Below are 18,989 nucleotides of genomic sequence, written 5' to 3' on the forward strand. Positions count from 1 at the left end.
GTAGCTCTAAGTCCCTCTTTGGCTGTTTAATAATTGGTTTAATAATTGTGTGATGTTAGACAAAGTATTAAAACTCTGAGCCTCAATTTTCTCATCAATTGATGTGATGAGAATAATTCCTACCCCACTGGGCTGTTATTAGGATTAAATAGAAAAATGTATACAAACTGCTTGGAACAATGTCTGGAATGCAGAAAATATCTGTTTCTCTGTATTACTATTATTTGGTCATCAATATTATTCAGCTATTGAAAGAATGTTTAAGCATACTTTGTCAACATAGGAAATACCACATCATGTCATGTGAAAAATCAAGGCATAAAGTTAAATAGAGATTATGTCCATACACTATAAAATATACATAGAAAAAGAAGACAGGAAGGGATGAAATACAGGTCAAAATTTAACAGGGGTTGTCCAGGTCTTGGGATTGGGGATAATTTTCCTGTGTGCTTTCAACTTCTGTGTCATTTCCAACTTAGCTCTAATGAGCGTGCATCCTTTTTATCATTGAGAAAGGATAAATTGTGCTTTCTGAAATATATCACCAGCCTCTGGTACTGGCCTTCAGACAGAGCAGGTAATCATTTTTATCCTTGGCTCCCAGGCAAGATGGAAGAGCAGCTGTACACAGGGACCAAGGGCCAGACAAGGAGCTGGGACACCTGGCTTTGAGGTACTGGATCTCCACATAATCCCTTCAAACCTGGCCGTTGTGGGCCATGCTGAAACGGGGAGAGCTCCAGTGAGATCACAGCAGCACTGTGGGGGCACCAGGAAATGTGTCCTTGCTCCCGCTCAGGACGTGGCACCAGCCCTGGTTCCTGCGGACTTCTCTTTCATACTTTGGTTTCCCTCTCCTGCAAGTGGTTGGATGGAATAATTTAGCTGAAACATCCTGTCAGTGCTTCTCCCTTGTTAACGGGTTAAATTGTGTTCCCCTCAAAAATTCCTATGTTGAAGTCCTAACCCACAGTACTTCCGGATAGGACCTTAAGGTCATTGGGGTTGTAATTAGTTAAGAGGAAATCACTAGGGTGGGCCCTAATTCAGTACAACTGTTTTCCTTATAAACAAGGAAATCTGGATGCAGGAACATGCAGAAGGTGGGTGCGTTCTCCACACAGGGAGAGCGCTGTGGAACGTGGGACTCCTGCTGCCACGGGTCACAGACACACCGGAGGCTGGCAGAGGGGCCTGAAGCAGAGCCTTCCTAGCGCTTCAGAGGGAGGGGATCCCTGTTGACACCTTGCTCTCTGACTTCCAGCCTCCACAGCCCTGAGACAGTAAGTTTCTGTTGTTTCAGCCACACATTTTGGGGTACTTACTTATGGCAGTGCTAGGAAACAAATACAGCCCCTCTTACTCACTCCACATCAAGCTCTTCCTCCTTCCCTCCCTTCCAGTGACAAAAATGAAAGGCTTCCAGATCAAAGGAGTGTTCTTCCGTGGTCCAGTGGGCAGGAGGGTGCCGTGTCCTCCCCCAGGGCGCTGTGCAATCTGTGATTCAGGGAGGTTACTCAGTGAACCGTCACAGCCCAGCCACAGCTGTTGTCTGGTGAGAATGTGTCAGTCACACGGGGAGCAGAGTCACGTGGAAACACTTCCCCTGTGGCCTGGCTGCGTGTTTATGGTAAGAATCTCCCTATGCCTTCACTGAATGCGTATTATCCTGTGTCCCATAACATGACAGAAGAAAACATTAGTGTGATGTCAATAAGAACAAACCTAATTCCTATACTTGTTAAATTATAAGTCCATCTGGATGTAAAAGAGGCCCCAAACGTGGCTTAGCAAGTAATAAATTCCCTCCTCTCTCACGTAAAAGGCTAAGTGGCATGGGATTCTTACTTGTGAGGTTTATTCTTCTTCTGGACTGAATCTTGGTGTCCCTGTAAAATTCATGTGTTGAAGCTCTACCCCCCAAGGTGATGGTATCTGGAGGCGGGGCCTTTGGGACATAATTAGGGTCAGATGAGGTCACGAGGGTGAGGATCCGTAATGAGATTAGCATCCTTTCAAGAGAAGAGGCCAGAGCCCTGTCCCCACCATGTGAGGACATAGCAATAGGGCAGCTACCTGAAAGCTGGGAAGATGATCCTCACGGGGGGCCAAATTGGTGGGCACCTTGATCCTAGTCTTCCCAGCCTCTAAAATCGTGAGAAAGAAACCTCTGTTGCTGGAGCCGCCCAGCCTCTGGTGTTCGCTGCAGAAGCTCACATGACCGAGACAATCTTCTTGCTCTTACTGCCCCACTGCACCCCCCTTTCCCAGAGGGCTCCCTGGCACATGCAAAGTCCACCCAGCAGGGAGGATGAAAGGGACAGCACACTCGGTCCCTCTGATGCAAACTGCACACACACTGTCCCCTGAGTCCCACTGGCCAGAGATGATCACAGGGCCATACTCCACGCAAAGAAAGCTGGGAAAATGATCTTTTTTCCAGGGCAGCCAGTGCCCAGGTTAAACATTCCATTCCTGTCTAAGAAGAGAGGATGACATTAGTGAAGAACCTGCTGACTTGCCCTTAGCAACCAAATAGATATTTATGGCACGACCTTTCTGCTAAGGTGGAAGCACCTGAGGACAACAGGCAACATATTATCTGGGAAAGAAGTAGAATCCTGGCCACAATGGGAAAAATGACACTTATTTTTCCCCTTTCTCCTATGTCAGCATCTAATAAGTTCATCTCTTCTGTGATCCACCTTCTAGCTACCTATCAGCCGAGAAGCTGGCCTACGGCGTGTGCCCCCTCTCTTCTGACTGAGAGGTCAGGTGGCTCCTCTGAGGTGCGCTGGCTGCGACCCCCCATCCATCCAAGATGGAAACTCACATTTACTGTGAGCCAGGCACTATCAGGGGCCACCAAAGAATGCCTTGAAAGGACTGAAGAAAAGTAATCTTGATGTTTTATGTCAAATAGCAAGTGTTGTGTGTTGTGTCTAGTGTTGTGAAGAGAACTCCAGGGACTAAGTCAAGAAGTAGATTCTAGTTTTTGTTCTGCTGCTTTTACCTTGACTTCTTACAAGCACAGTTTCCTCATCTATAAAATGAGACATTTGGATTTGTTATACAAATTCTCAGGTGCTTTCTAAGTGTTATGAAATTTAGATGCTAAACATCCCCAAGGCAAGCAGCATGAACTGGATTCCCCTTGGCATGGGGAAATGGTGGACTCATAACACTTTGCTTATTTAAAGTGAAAAGGAATTGCAGGTAACCTTAGAGCGTCCAAGATTTAGATAGAAAACTTTTATTCACAGAGGACCTTGAGTAAGGTGATGTGCATGTGAAAAAACATGAACTCTAAGTCCCAAAGGGGAGAGGAAGTCTTGCCCTTTAGCTTGGAACCATGAGTCCAGGGGACAAAGGGTCCAGTCCCAAATTATCTTGTGGAGTGACCCAGGAGTGACAGTGGGGGGAGGGACCTCCCTCACTCTGACCCACCTCCTGTCCCTCCAGGCTGAATCTCAGGGTCAAGGCTGGTCAAGAAGCGGATTGTGTAACTTTAGCAGGGAAAAGGGAAAAAGGGTTTACAATGAAGAAAACTGGTGAGGCAGATTTAGAGTTTACCTCTATCTTTATGAAAGAAATAATTCATTTCAATACCATTTTAACAAAAAGCTTAAATTACAAGCTGTAGGAAACATGGATGATCAACTCACCTAATAATTAAATTTTAAAAACACTTTTGAGGGGGAACAAATTAGGTTCTATTTTCAGAATCAGCAGCTTAGAGATTTTTATTACCTGCTAATAAAAATCCACTTCATCTAAATATCCACCACCGTAATTTTTCCTCTGCTTTGTTTCCATTGTGTGGTAGTGTTACAATGGTATGTATGTGCAAATAAAAATGTCTATCAATATCAAATAAAGAATATTTTTAGAATCTTTAAATTTTGCAATTACTTTCTTCCATGTGTCTTGATTAATTTCATACTTTCCTCAGTTGATGTTTCACCACCATTTAGTTCTCTTTTTCATCTCTGGTCCCTAACACAGTACTGGAACATAATAGGCACTCAATAAATATTTGATGAATGAATGAATCCATATCAGTAGTCCTTAATATTTGGAAAAAGGCTCCTTAGGGGAAGTTATGAAATCCATAGATTCTCTCCTCGGGTAAATGAACCCACACGCAGGCTTTCATGACAGTTTCAGGGTGCATAAGCCCATCCTGGGGTTCTTTGAACCTCAGATATCACATTTAAGTGTGAGCATTTTGAAAACACTGAAAGCTGTTTGTTACAGGTCCCTGGCATGGGAAGGGAAGGTGGTCTCCGATATTAAATCTATGACCTGCTGATTCAAGACCCTCTCCCTGACTGCTGGTCCCAGAGGCACTGTCTGTAATGGAGGAAGAGTGGAGGAATTGGTCCCCAAAGGGTCCACGGAACTAATTTAGCATAAACTGTCCAGAGGGAGGCCATCTTTAGGTCTCCCGCCCAGTAACGCACGGCCTGGTAGAAAGCAGCACTGAATACTGGCACGACACAGGTGTGCAAAGGCTGGGGAGGATTCTTTTGACCAGCCTAGCACTCTTCCTCAATGGACACTCTTAATGAGGCAATTGTAGCCCAGATTTTCCTTTGCTTCCAGTGTCTCCTTGTTATGTAAATGAGTCATTTAACCCCGAGCCAACAGATTGGACATTTGTTTGTTTTCTCCCACGTTGGTGATATTTGAAACGTTTTGACTGATCTTGCTTCAGGGAAAAAATGAAAAGTAGGTCATGGGTCCTGCCCTAAATAGAGCTCAGGCAGCCGGCTCCCAGGCAAACTTAGGTTTCTATCTTGTAAACTCAGAACAGAGGCTTCCTCGTAGTGGTGGTAATACTTTAGTTTGTGCCAGGGTGTCTCAGCCTTGGCACTACTGACATTTTGGGCAGAATAGTTCTTGGGTGTGGGAGCTTGTGTATTATGTCTTGTGTACGATGTTTAGCAGGATTCCTGGTTTCTACCCACTAGATGGGAAGCACCTTCATGCTTTTCCCACCGCCACCCTCAGAATTGACAATCAAAGTGTCTCCAGACATTTCCAAATGTCTGCTTAGGGGCAAAATCACCCCCAGTTGAGAACCACTGATCTACACCCATGCTTGATCCTCTGAGTATCACCGCTGTAAAGTTGAGAAGCACTAGATTTTAAAAGTCCTAGGAGCAAAACCACTTCCTGGGGCTTTAACATGGACCAACCACCAATGAGTCATTCTTCCCCAAACACACACTCACAAGCCCTATACCTGGTTGAGGGTCCTCACTGAGACTATAAAAGGGGAAAGAGAAAGCCAGGCTTCCTTCGAGGTGGTGGCTAGAGCTTGATGCCCCAAGCTAATTCCCATGCTAATTGGTTCTATCATGCTGACAACTGCCCCACAGGACAGCTTCCAAAGGGAGGAGAGAGCCCAGTGGGCTGCCTGGCAGGGGAGATATAGAGTCATACCTTCTTCAAGGGGAATAGCAGTTTGCTCCCGGGAGAGGCCAAACAGCCAAGGGCTTGGGCATAACTACTGTGGGAGAAATAGCTCCCACTCACTTGGAAAGAGGACACCAGCGGGGATGGAAACACATTTCATGTGTTATGAGTAACTATGCAAGGACCAGCTTCCCCAACATCTCGCAGGGACCTGCTGCAGGGACCCCTTACAGCTGGCTTATCACTGCTGCTATTCCCTGGTCTCACACTCCCCACCCCCAGCACACATGCGCAGCCCGAGAAAATCCCGAGTGAAACCAATGCGCTGCCTTCCTGCAGCGTCCCACTCTACAGGAAACCTTAGCGGTGTGCAGGCCAGCACTCTCAGAATGAAACACCCTCAGACGGGGTCCAGACGTCCTCAGTCCCAGGTGACAGAGGCCCTGGTGAGCTCTGACTTACCTCTCCACATGAGGTACAAGCGGTTGTCCTCAAGTTAAGCCAACCACCAAGGTTAAACCCAAACCCGCAGAGACACAATGATCAGTATGTTTTAAATTCCTTTACTGAGCTTGTTACTACCAGGCAGCTTTCATGCCAACCCAGGGTGGGCTGCTCAGCTACCACATCTTCCAGGCAAGAGAACTTTCTTTTCTTTTTCTCTACAGTCATGGACCTCCTAACTCCCCACCCTCCTCCTCCACCTTCCTGTCAGATCCCAACTCATGTCCACTTTTTTCTCATCCCCTTTCTTACATTCCAGTCTTTTCCTCCAAGAACTGTTAGGAAACTATGTCAATGGCATAACCACATCCTTGTGCCAGGCAGTTCCTGCATGAGGCTGGGTAAGCCCATGGGTGGGATAAATTCATCCCCTCTATTCCCAAAGCTCTATGCCAAGCCACTTTAGGAGTATCTTGGCTAACGCTTGTGAAAAAAACTGTGCGCAAATAAAACTGGTTTTATTTTCCAAATAACTCATCCAGATTGTGGATGCTTTTAATTTCTTATTGATTTTTTTACTGGCATCTGGCTCCACCACTTGAAGAATCTCTGCCTCAAACCTTTGAGTGACTAGTGAGCTCTGAACAAGCACTTGGATGCGCTGGAGTAAATTCATCAAAACCACTTATAATGGCTACAAATTGGAAGCAACCAGAGTGTAAAAAGGAAGAGTAAGTAAATTGAATCCATATTCATACAATTGGGGACTATGAGCCATATTCATATTCTCAAAAAACCAATGGCAAATCTAAAAAACTCTAGATGATGGTCCCCTTCTTAAAAAGAAATAAATAAAAATTAGAACGATGTTCATATTTTAGTGGAGAAGTGATATTGTGAATGGATTTTAATTTTCCTCTTTGTATATCTCTTCAGATGCCTAGGTTCTATCCTGTAAACTTATATCACTTTTGCAATCAGATAAGAAAAAGAAACACTATTTTAAAAAAAATTTCACCTGATGTGAACACAGTGGTAAGCAGAATTCCACGATGGCCCCAACATTCCTGCTGCCAGGTGCAGCTGCCCTATGTAACCCCCTCCCTGGAGTGTGGGTGGGATTCATGAATATCTCTCATGAGGTCATGTTACCTGGCAAAGGTAAGAGGTTTTACAGACGTGATGAGGTCTCTAATCAGTTGTCTTGGAATTAATCAGAAGGGAGATTATCCTGGGTGGGTCTGGCCTAATGAGGTGAACCTTTTAAAAATGTATTCCGGAGATGAGAGTATCACAGCAGCAGAGATGCTCTCTCCTCCCTCCGTGATCCCTGACCCTGCAGCTCAGCTGAGTCAGTTTCCACATTTCATGGCCCTAGAAACACCTGGAGAGTCTTCCTGCACTCAGAAAGAGGGGACAAAGGCCAAGAAGGGCATGCAGAGAGAAAAGAATGAATCAAAGGGAGGCATGGCTTCTCTGTACCTTCACTGGCTGCGAGGAAGCAAGCTGCCGAGAGGCGTGCAGCTGCACGAAACTGAACTCTGCCAACCAGCACGAGTGCTTGCAGTGCGCCCCCAGCCCCAGCTGTCACCCTCGTTGCAGCTGCCTGAGCCCCGAAGCATGCCTGTGTGGCACAGTGAGAAAGCTGGCATCTCCACCTTCATATTACATCCATCTCTTTGCTGCCTTAATCTTTGGGTCACAAAGTTTCTGCTCAGCCCTGTGGCCCTGCACGTAGGCTCGTTAATCATCAAAAAGAATTTTGCTCATGACTTAAGACTGATGCAACCAGCCCCCTTAGCTGAAACTCACCTCCCCTGACGAGATAAAGAAGTTTGTACAAAAATAATGACTGGATCATCAAGGCTTATGCAAACATCATGGGCAGGCAGACCCAAGCCAGCAAACTGCCTGGAGACAACTAACGTAGGACAAGGAGTTTCACTCCCCTCCTCAGACCCTCGCTGACGTCCGGATGTGTGAGGTTGATCATCACCTCCTGACCTCAAGCCCCCCACTTCCTCAGTATAAGAGAAGCTTGACATCAACCCTCGGTTAAGATGGTGCTTTAGGACACGAGTCTGCCACCTTCTCGGTCTGCTGGCTTTCCAAATAAAGTCGCTTTCCTTGCCCCAACACCTCATCTCTCAACTCACTGGCCTGTCATGTGGCAAGTAGCATGAACTTGGATTCGGTAACACCTGGACCCAAGGAAACAGATAATAAATGCAGGACATTTTCACACAGCAGTAGGAAACTAAGGAGGTGGAGGCCCCCTCCTCCAGACCCCCCTCCCATTCCCACCTCAGCCTCATGCTCTAGCCTCTTCTCTCCCCTCCTTGTTATTAAAACTGAGCTCTTCTTCTCTATCCATGTCCTCTCCCATGCCATTGCTTCTATTCCAATGGCATTAAATACCAGCCCAAATAGTGCTGCCTTCCAAATGTCTATCCGTGGCTCAGACTTCACTTCTGAGGAAGCTTTCAATTCCTCTGCCTCTCTGCCACTCATAACTAGAGTGTCTACGAAGCTGCAGTTTCTACCTCTAACGTGCATCTCATTTATCTGTTCATGACTTCGCTTCTCACAGCCACAGCTCCAGTGCCCACCACCATCATGTCTTGAACCTTCTAGATTCATAAGTTTTTAAATTTTGCTTCCCATTAGAATTACCTGAGAAGTTTCTTGAAGATTCCAGGCTGCACCCCAGACCAATTAAATCAGAATGCTTGGAACTAGAAGAGGTGGGGGAGGGCAGACATCAGTATTATTTTACATTTTCCAAGGGAGTCCAATCTGCAGCCCAGTTTGGTAACCTGTGTTCTGAGGGGGCATCTGCGGTGCCCTTCCCATCGGTTCTCCCCGGAGAGCCACAGGCAGGATTTCGAGGTGGAAACTGGATCCTGGCACTCCCTCCTTATAAGCCCTCCAGGTCTCCTGATTTCATGGGGGATGAACCCCAAACTCGTGTGGTGGCCACAGGCCTTGCTCACCCACTCATCTTAGGCTGCTCTTCCTTCTCTCACAATGCTCCATACTCTCTGTTCTCCGTTCCTCCAATACATCTTACTCCCATCTCAGAGGCCTCAAACTTCTTAGAGCTTTCCCTGTTGGGAAGACAGGCTTGCTCACTCTTTACCTCCTCAAACAGCCCTTTGCTGACCCCCTACCATCTATCCCTACCCCTGTTATGCTCACCCATAGCACCAGGCACCTTTCCTTAAAAGCATTTATCACCATTCAGAATTGTGTATGTTCGTGTCCTTGATAATCACCCCTCCCCACTGGTCTGTGAGCTCTAGAAGGACAAAGACCATGTGTGCTCTGTCACCACGGTACACCTAGCACAGTGCCTAGCACAGCGGAGGAATGCTCAGTAAGAAGTACCTGATAGGTGAACAGCTGAAGTAACAAAGGAACAATGGCAGGAAAGAAACATATGCTGATCAAACACAGGGTAACATTAATCTTAGACCTAAAAGGATCCTTAACCTCCACAAGAGATTTACCGTAGAGACTTCCATAAATGCTCAGAGTCATGAATATCACTCTAACAGATAATTTCCTCAATTTCCTAATCAGCAACAAAGCTTCTCACTGAGTCTGTATGAGACTGAAAGCGTGCTTTGTGTTGAACATGTCACTGCAATGCAGAAGCTCACTCAGTAGCTAAGGAGACCTGCCCCCGAACGAGCAGCACACTCCCTCATATTCATCTTCATTCCTTTGCAAAGTTACAGATTAGTTCATGCCAAGAACTTGTCTGCTCACTTAAACATTGCCAAAACTGCAAGTGTTGAGTCTGAGATCATCGAGGATCACCATGCCTTATGATCCTGAAATTCCCGCTTCCTCTGTCCTCGCTGTCTCATCTGGAGTGCCTTTCTCTCCTGTTAGCCTGGAAAACCCGTATCCCTCCTGATCCTGCTCGAAGATCAGCTCGCAAACTGTTCTTGGCTTCCTCCTCACTGCGTCTTCCCGCTGTGGCCCTGTGGCTTTCCACAGTTCTTCGTGCACCCCCTCTGAGAGCATTCACCAAACTGCATTGCAAATATCTGCTACCTTGTCTGTCTCTCTCTCTGGACTGGGGCCTCCATGTTGACTGGGACCAAATCATGTTCAACTGTTGAGACTTTGTGAGTGCTTCAGTCCACTCTGGCTGCCATACAGATCCTAAAGTTGTCTGGCTTCAACAACAGACATGTATTGTCTCCCAATTCTGGAGGCTGGAAGTCTAAGACCAGTGTGTCAGCGAGTTGGTCCCTCTGAGGCCTCTCTCCCTGGTTTGCAGATGCCACCTCTCCCTCTGTGTACACAGGACTGTGGTGCCTCTGTGTAGCCAAACCTCTTCCGATAAGGACACCACTCACACTGGGTTAAGGCCACCCTAATGACCTCATTTCAATTCAGTCATCTCTTTAAAGACCCCATCTCCAAATATGGTCACATTCTGAGGTCCTGGGAGTTAGGCTTGGGGGCACAATTCAGCCCCTGACAGGGAGTGATTGGCCAGTAGATATACGTAAGTGTTCTGCTGCTATCAGAACGGAGAGGAAACAAGGACAGAGGGAAGTTGAGATGAGAAAAGGCACAGATCTACTCATTAGAATTAGGCCAGTCTCTAACTGGCAGCTCAGTGACCCCAGTCCTGGTGGTTACACAGAAGGAAGCAGGGCATGTATGACCTTCTAGCCAGAGTAGGCCCGGTACTAAGTATGATCTCAATATCTAGTCTTTTAAATGCTCACCAACTACCATGGATGAGTTACTCTGTCTCTCTGTCCCTGTGTTCCCTCATCTGTAAAAACAGGGATAAGAAAAGTATCCAATTCATATAGTTGTTTGGAGGCTCAGTTGGGATAATGCATATGAAATGCTTGATAAAATGCCTCATACATCATCACTCACTTAATGGAGCCCAGACACCGTTATCCTTGTGGCCACCACCACTTTGCAGCTCACCAGCAAATAAAATAAGTCCATACATCTACTGCAACACACCAGTTAGCTGGATTTCTGAAATGCTTTGTCAATGCTTGATAAAATAGAAATTGTATTAACTAGTTGTGGTTTAGAAATGTACACCACAAAGCTGCTGAAAACAAAGTTTGAATCTCCATTAAAAGTCAAATATTAGGAGAAGAGCAAAAAAGAAAATTACTATTGAAAGCTGCTTCCTTCCACCAGACGACCTCTCCTCATGTACATATTCCTCTATTATAGCTGAGATAATGGATTTATTCTGGATCTTTCCTTTCCACTCCTCTGCCCATTATCTGCCAAGGAAAGGTGATGTCTGAGAACACTTGTTTGTTTCAATAAATTTCGTGGTAAGCCTCCTCACCAGCCTGGGTGGCACAGATGGTGTTCTTGTACTGCTTACGCACTCCTTCTGGACTAGTGATTTCTTCCTTTAAAATAATGGCTTTTAGTATTAGAGGAACTGACAGCCATCATGGTTCTTGTGTCAGAAGCCATCATTTTCATTCACATGGAGCAGTCAGCGCCATGCACAGCCTCAGCTGATGGTCCACACCTTGGTCACCGTGGATGGCAGTGAAATATCGCCTTCCTGAGAAACAGGCAGGGAATGTTTACCATCTGCTCACTGCGCCCAGTGAGAGGCCCCCCTGAATGGTCATGAGGCTAGCTGACCAGCTCTCTGGAATCCTTGTTTCTACAGCTAACCTGAGTCAGTTGCCACCCTTGTCAAGCCCTGGAAATGACTGAAGAGTCTTCCTGTGCTCAGAAAGTGGAGACAAAAGCCAAGAATGTCACACAGAGAGAAAAAGAGGCTGGATTTCTCTGTCTGACCCCCAGACCAGCAGCCTGGGACACTTCGTTTCCCCTGCTCACTGACCTGCCCTGGAAGGGATGGTCCCACAGAGGGACAGGATGGCAGTAGCCTCAGGGCACTAGTCAGGGCAACCTAAAAGTGTCTCACCCTGACTGACCCTCAAAATCCCATGGGCACGGAGGCCCAGCTGTGAATTTTCCAGGCTCTGGTGCCAGACAGTTTGGGTGCAAGATTCAGACTCTACATGCATCAGTATGCGAATCTGGACATGTCCTCTGACCCATCTGTGGCTGGTGTTTCCATCTCTGCAGTGAGATGAAACAGCACTTACCTCACTGGTTTGTGAGATTAAAATGGTGAGAATGAAATGAGTTGATTATGCAAAGCATTTGGAATCTCCTTGAGCCTACTAAACAGTGCACAGGTTTCATGGCCTTTGGGCGTTGTCTTAGTTTGCTCCGGCTGCCAAGACAAACAGCATAAGCTGGGTGGTTTGAACAGCAGACATTTATATCTACAGTTCTGGAGTCTGGGAAGCCTCAGACCAAGGTTCCAGTCAATTCAGTTCCTGGAAAGGACTCTTTCTGTCTTGCCGACAGCCGTCTTCTCTCGGTGCGCCTACAGAACTAGGAGAAAAAGGGCTCTGGTTTCTTCCTTATTTTACAAGGGCACCAGCTCTGTTAGATTAAGGCCTCAACCTCATGATTTCATTTAACCTTAATTGCCTCCAAGTGCCACCACATTAGGGGTTAGGGCTTCAATATATGAATTTGGTTGGGGGACAAACACACACTCCCTAACAGGAGTTCAACATTACCCCCTGGCTAGGGCTTGTGCTCCCCAGAGGGACAGCCTTTAGGTGTGAAGCAGAGCTGATTCATCTGGTGAACACATGCATGATACACAACTGCTAGATTGTGGGGGAAGTTGAAGTTCCTGTGGCCAGGATCCTCGCTTGACCCTAAACTACTTGATGATGTGACTGGCCTGCTGCTAGGCTACAGCTTCCACATCCACAGGCAGTAAGCTCTCATTGACTGAGTCACTGAGCACAGCGCTCTGCCCAGTGCTCTGGGTGGAGGCAGAGACCGAGTGGATTATGGACCTGCAGACTGCTGGATGCAGGCATGATGCTAGTGCTCGACCTACCGCTGGGAGAATAAGGTCAGGTAACAAATCCTTCCACCCCAACAATGTTCCATTGTCATTCCTCAGCCTCACTGAATCCATAGTGAACTTGCCTGGCACTGAAACCCTCAGGCCAGACAGAGGTGTTGGAGGAGTTCTTAAGTGCCATTTCCAGGCCTCAGCTTTGACATGTCTCTCCCTTGTCTGGCTTCTCTGGTTCCTGTTGGCTCATTCCTAAATCTCTCTCTGCTTGGCCTCTCCACAAGAACAGTGTGCCCAGCCTGCCATTTAATTTCACTTCTGAGATGCTGCCCCTTGGGTGGCGCTGCTTGCTCTGTCTGTGCTCTGCAGCCTGGATAATTCATGAGGCTCTAGGCTGCATCTGCCCCTGGCTTAGCTGGGAACTTGGATGGCCAGAAAGCAGGGACCTGCAGGATGTGGGCATGGGCTGGGCTCAATAGTGTTTGGCAGGAAGGGAGCAAGGAAAAAATGTGGGCTCTGTCTTAGGTCAAGAAATATAGAGAAATAAAGGCAGCATAAAGGCAGATATAAGAGAATATGACATGATAAATAAGGGTTATTAAATAAAGCAGACTTTTATAGGCTTATAGAGAAAATAGAAGTTCCATGGCTAGGATTCTCACCGAACCCTGCTCAGCTTGCCCACGGTGCATGTGCAATGCTCCCAGAGCCACAGGCTGTGGGTGGCGATGCCACGGAGGAGCCCCGAGGCAGAGACTGGCTTGCCACATGTAGACTTGCTCTGAGGCGGATGGGATTCTAGCACCTGACCTGTCACCATGAGAATAAAGCTGGGTGTAAACCCTTTTCCCCCCAAGAACTTTCCTTTGCCATCTTTCGGTCTCACCAAATCCAAAGGAAACTTGCCTAGGGCTGAAACTCTCAGGCAAGACAAGGCTCTCCCCGAAATTGAGTTCAAGGGTGCTCACACCTCAGGTGTGAGTCCAGCCCCTTCTATCACGTAGGCAATGCGTATTGCCATTTTACAGATGAGGTGAGGTGGGGCGCGCTTCCTCCTGGGAGTCAGGCATCTGTTTTCTGGGAGCCCAGCCAGGAGGGAGTTGTGCATGTGCTCAGTGAAAGGAGAGGTGGCCTGTGTGTACCTGTGCACGTCAGTATCTCCTGAAGTGCAGCCTCTAACAACCAGGCCAACGTCCCTCACTCAGTTGGGTGTCTCAACAGCACCTGTCTTCCCTCTTGGCTCGCAGCCCTGGGAATTTAGTGGATCCAGAGTATGCTCGAAGTGCCTGGAATTTGCTTGGAATTTATTCAGGCACCCTTAGCTTGCTGCAGCCGATAACCAGAGAGCCCCATCTACCTGGTGGAGAAGCAGCAAAGCGGTCAGGAGGAAGCTAGGAGGTCCCAGACACACACTGCACACACCTGTGTGCTCACATGCACAGTGTTGTAAGGGAATCCACTGCATCTTTTTCTCTCCAGTGGTTCTGAAGCCACACACCTCCCCACCAGCTCTGCCTGTCTGCTCATGGAAAAAGCAGGAAAGGAGGTACAGCTCACCACATCATGGACCACAATGAAGTACCATGTATTTCAAGATCTGCCCCTCCAGATCAGAGCAACCGGCCGCCTTCCACTACTGTGTGGTTTCCTGTGGCAATAACCACGTGTGCGCACCACCCGTTCCCTGCATGACAAGCATGTCTGTTATCACACGTGAAATGCAGGAAGGGACAGAGCACATTTTATTCTCAAGACATAAGCAGTGGAATCTCATTTTATATGCTCCCAAATCTTGTCAGAGTTACAGGGTTCCTGTTGGAGACCAAACAATGGTTTCCAAATTAAGGACTGTAATAATTACCCTCAGAGGGGAAACTTGTTTGGGCTCCAGAAGTTGGAGGAGGAGGAGAAGAAAGGAAGAGAGGGAAGGAGGGGCAGAAAGAAAGAGGTGGGACAACACCACATGCTGGGACAGCCAGGTGACTGGAGACATGCACTGGAAGAAGCCAGAGGCTTTAGGAGAACGGCAGGCCCTTGGCAGGGACTGAGAGCCCTGCAGTGCCGGGCACCTGCAAAGCTTCAGAGGAGAGCTGGGAGAGCATCATGCACATTCCCGCTGCAGTGGGCTGGAGGACAGGGTCGCACACAGGCCTGCCTCCCATCGCCTGTAGGCCCTGCCACAGATTGCAGTGATATCTGCAGTGATGAGGGAGGGCACATTTGGCTCTGAGCTTAGTGAAGAAGAGACGACCTAGTTCTTGATGCAGAGAGGCAGCTGCCAGTGGGGCCCAGGCATGTGCTGAAAAGCTCATGTGAAAGGCTAATTTGACAGTGAAAGCACAAGGCAGGAAGGGCTCTTCTCTCCACAGACACTTCCCTGCATCAGCTACACACTTGCCTGGGGTCCCTGACTAGTTTTGTGGGTGAAAAGAGAGATGGGGTCACTTCTACCTGGACTACAGCTGCAAGAACAAATCATCCTCCGGCCTCCATCTCCTACCCACCCTCCCCATTCCCATGAAGCTGCTCCTGCCCTGTATCTCTCTTTCTCTGTGACTGTCTTTCTCTCTGTCCCTTCCCTGTCTCTGTCTGTCTCTCTCTCTGCTTCTCTATCTCTCTGTCTCTGTCCCTCTGCCCTCTCATGCAGGTGATGCCCTGTTATAACTCAGAAGACAGGTGACTCCCCGGACTGCTGAGCTGGCCAGCTGCTCAGACGCTCACTGTTCCTCCATCCTCAGCACTGCACTGAACATTAACTAAAACCCCCCAGAGCTGAGTTGGCTTCATAATGCAAAGTCTATTTGGGAAGATGTATCATCTTCTAGCATATCCTATAGGTTAATTAATCCATGTTGATACATGATGAGAAAAACCACCCCTGTCCTTTTAGAAGAGCATGTTTATTTCTCACCCCATGGATTAGATGGCTCCTTGGATATCTGTGTACCCCAGTGATTCATGTAAGCCCCATGAGCTACAGTCTTGGGGGCCAGATGTAGCTGTGCTTTATTGCCGGCTCAGGTATCTCCCAGGAGCACAGAAAAGATGGTCACAGGGATCCTGGAAGGAGAGAAAGAAGGAGCCAGAAGGTTCCTTCTGGCTGTCAGACTCTCCCAGTGATGTGACAATGGAAGGAATGAGGCAACTGACAAAGCCTAAGAGATGGCAGGTCTCTTCCCTCTTCAGGATCTAGCTGGATCCTGGCCAGTCCACTCCCAACAGGAAGAGGAGCTGCTGGGCGCAGCTGACTGGCCTGCCCCAGGACCCTTCCTTTGGGTAGGTTCTATTGGTCTCATCATTTAGGAAACAAGTTTTCTAAAAAGAGCAAATAGTAGGACTGCTCCTCAGACTGGCACCCTTCCTGCGGCTACCAAGACTTAGTGAGTGTCAGTCACTAGGCAGTGAGGCCAACAGGTCCTAGTGGAACTCGGGGACAGGATCACTACTGGTGTGGGGCCAGCCTTCCTAGTGTGTAGGGTGCCCGATCTGGTCCCAGTGTCCTTATGAACTGAGCCTTTTCTGAGTCCCATGTGCTGAGCTCATCAGTGAGGACCCATTGGAAATGGCCCCTGTTCCCAGGCTGGAGGCCTAACATCACAGCTTCCAGCACTGCTTGGACCAGCCACACTGTCCTTGTCATCAGAAGGTGAGGCCAGAGCTCAAGGAAAGGGGAGGTCATAGTGAGGGGGTGACCGTGCAGCTGCCCCTAAATATGACCAGCCTGCCTCCATGCCTCTTCCTCCCTTTTGGCTACGGGGGGGCAAAGGGAGCCACGACACCTGAATCTGCTCACAGAATGCCCTCACATAAAGCCCCTAGTCAGAGACCTTTTCACCTGCGCGCTCTCCACAGGGACAGATGCGGAGGCCACAGGCGCCCACACCTTTGAGTCCCTGGTTTGATCAGATCCCCTCTGAATAGAGACACCTTTAATGAGGAGTGGGGAGCAGAGGGAAGGGTCTTTAGGGAAGGTGGTGCCCGAGGAAAGGGAAGTGCCTGGTTTACCAAAGGCCTGGACCCCTGGGACGTGGGGAGATGAGGCAGGTGGGGAGGCCCAAAATGCTGAGGGCCTAGGCCCAGCTGAGATGTTAGCTTGAGGGCTTGCCTCCCAGTGTTCTGCTCACAAACGACTTGTGTTGGGTGGTATATCTCCACATATCCTCGTTTGGACACTGCCTTCTCATTAGGAGACAGAACCCATGCTTCATTCCAGGTCGAAAACAAGAGGGTAATGGAGACCTGGACCCACCTTTGGAGAGAAGACAGAAGTAGACAGATCTCCAGTCTCAGAATGTTCATGCTGTATTAGCCAGAGTCCTCCAGAGAAATAACATCAAATAAGGATATATCTATATATAGAGAGAGATTATTTTAAGGAATTGGTTCATGTGATTGTGGGGACTGACAAGTCCAAAATCTGCAAAGCTGGCTTGCAGGCTGGAAAATCTGGCAAGAGCTGATATTGCAGTCTTGAGTCTGGGGAAGTCTGGAGGCAGAATTCCCTCTTCCTCAGGGAACCTTGGTCTTTGTCTTAAGGCCTTCAACTGATTTGATGTGGCCCACCAATATTCTGGAGGGTAATCTGCCCTAGTCAATGCATACTGATTTAATCACATCTGATAAATACCTTCATAGCAACATCCAGAGTGGTGTTCAACCAAATATCTGGGTACTGTGGCCTAGCCTAGTAGATACATAGAGTTAATCATCATACATACCTTAGCTACCCAACTGTTTATACATTTCAGTGCATTGTTGTTCCTAGAGGTTCCTGGCATCCTGACCCTTCTGGAATGAAAAACAAGTAAAGCATTCAGAATAACAATAGAATGGAAGTCACAAGTAAAATTTGATGAATAGACCGATGATAGCTTAAGCAATAGGTGCTATGGGCAAAGCCACACAAGAGCCTTGGGGGAGAGGACCCACCTCCCCAGCACCCAGTGCACACACACATACACACACGCACATACACAGACACGCAGAAGCTGGCCAAGCCTTATTCCATCCTATTCCCTTTAACATCACCAGACAAAAGAAGGGGTGCCTCTCGCCCACCTGAGGTAACATATGCCCATTCTTTTTCTTTTCCATGAACTTTGGGGAGGATAAAAATCCAGAAATGCCCTACTCATTAACATAGCTTTACCATTCATTTCACCATTTATGTCAATGGCTCCAATAAACCAGTCAAAGAATGCATTAATGTTTGGGATTTAAACTCTTTGGAATGTTAAAAAATCTCACAGCAATAATAGATGGTTTACACATTTAATTCAATCCAACAGACACACATAGGGTGGCTAATATGTTGGACATCTTGCTAAGTGGTGTGAGGGGTATGGAAGGGAATCACAATCTCTGCCACCCAGGTATCTGCCTTCTCCTAAACAACTCAGAGGACTGAGAGGACAGGTGGCTTTAGGATGTGTCAGATCATGTCACTCCCCAAACACTCCTCAAGCCCTCCCCATGCCACTCAGGAAAAGCCCAAGTCCTCATGGCTTCATGGGCCTATCAGACCTCCCCAGGCCCCTCCCTTGCCTCTCTCCCACCACCAGCCCCCTGACAGCTCTGCTGTCACCTCCTCCTGTGCACCCGATAGGCCGGCACTCTCCCCGCCATGACCAAGCCACTTGCCTGCCCTCTGATGGGCTTGTTCTGTTCACAGGGACACCCACCAAGGAACAAATCCAGTGTTTTCCCCAGATTTTCTCTGAGGCATTTTTGCCACATCTTCTTTAAAGGATGGCTAAGAAGTCCATGGTTGCCTATTCCGTAAGTACGGCTTACACAGATTATCTTCTTTAGCAGCTACACACACTACACCATGATGTCACTTTATTCATTTATTCTGCAGGTCCTTCTACTACTGAGCTACTGCTACATAACAAATTGCTACAAACTTCACTGCTGTCAATAACACACATGTACTATCTCCAGTTTCTGGGCATTAGGGGTCTGGGCATGGCCTAAGTGGGTCCCCTGCTCAGGGTCTCACAGGCTGCAATCAAGGAGCCAGATAGGCTGTGTTCTCATCTGGAGCCCTGACGGCAAGAATCTGCTTTTGGGTTCACTCAGGTTGTCGGAAGAACCCATTTCCTTGCAGTTGTAGGACTAACAGCTTCAGATTGCTCCCTAGCTCTCCCTGGAGGCTGCCCTCCACCCCCAGAGGCCCCGCAGTTCCCCGCCCAGTGGCCCTCTCCACAGGCGG

The 18,989-nt window shown here is 47.9% G+C and overlaps 1 long non-coding RNA gene across 1 annotated transcript; it reads left to right on the forward strand.

Moving 5' to 3' along the window:
- Window positions 1-1,018: 1,018 nt before the first annotated feature.
- On the forward strand, window positions 1,019-3,845 carry LOC140846817 (uncharacterized). Its single transcript, XR_012126256.1, has 3 exons — window positions 1,019-1,286; window positions 1,407-1,633; window positions 2,716-3,845. It is a non-coding gene; the product is annotated as an uncharacterized lncRNA (long non-coding RNA).
- The last annotated feature ends 15,144 nt before the right edge of the window (window positions 3,846-18,989 follow it).

Source organism: Manis javanica, chromosome 16 (genome assembly GCF_040802235.1).
Source record: "Manis javanica isolate MJ-LG chromosome 16, MJ_LKY, whole genome shotgun sequence".
In the NCBI taxonomy this organism is placed as follows: domain Eukaryota; kingdom Metazoa; phylum Chordata; class Mammalia; order Pholidota; family Manidae; genus Manis; species Manis javanica.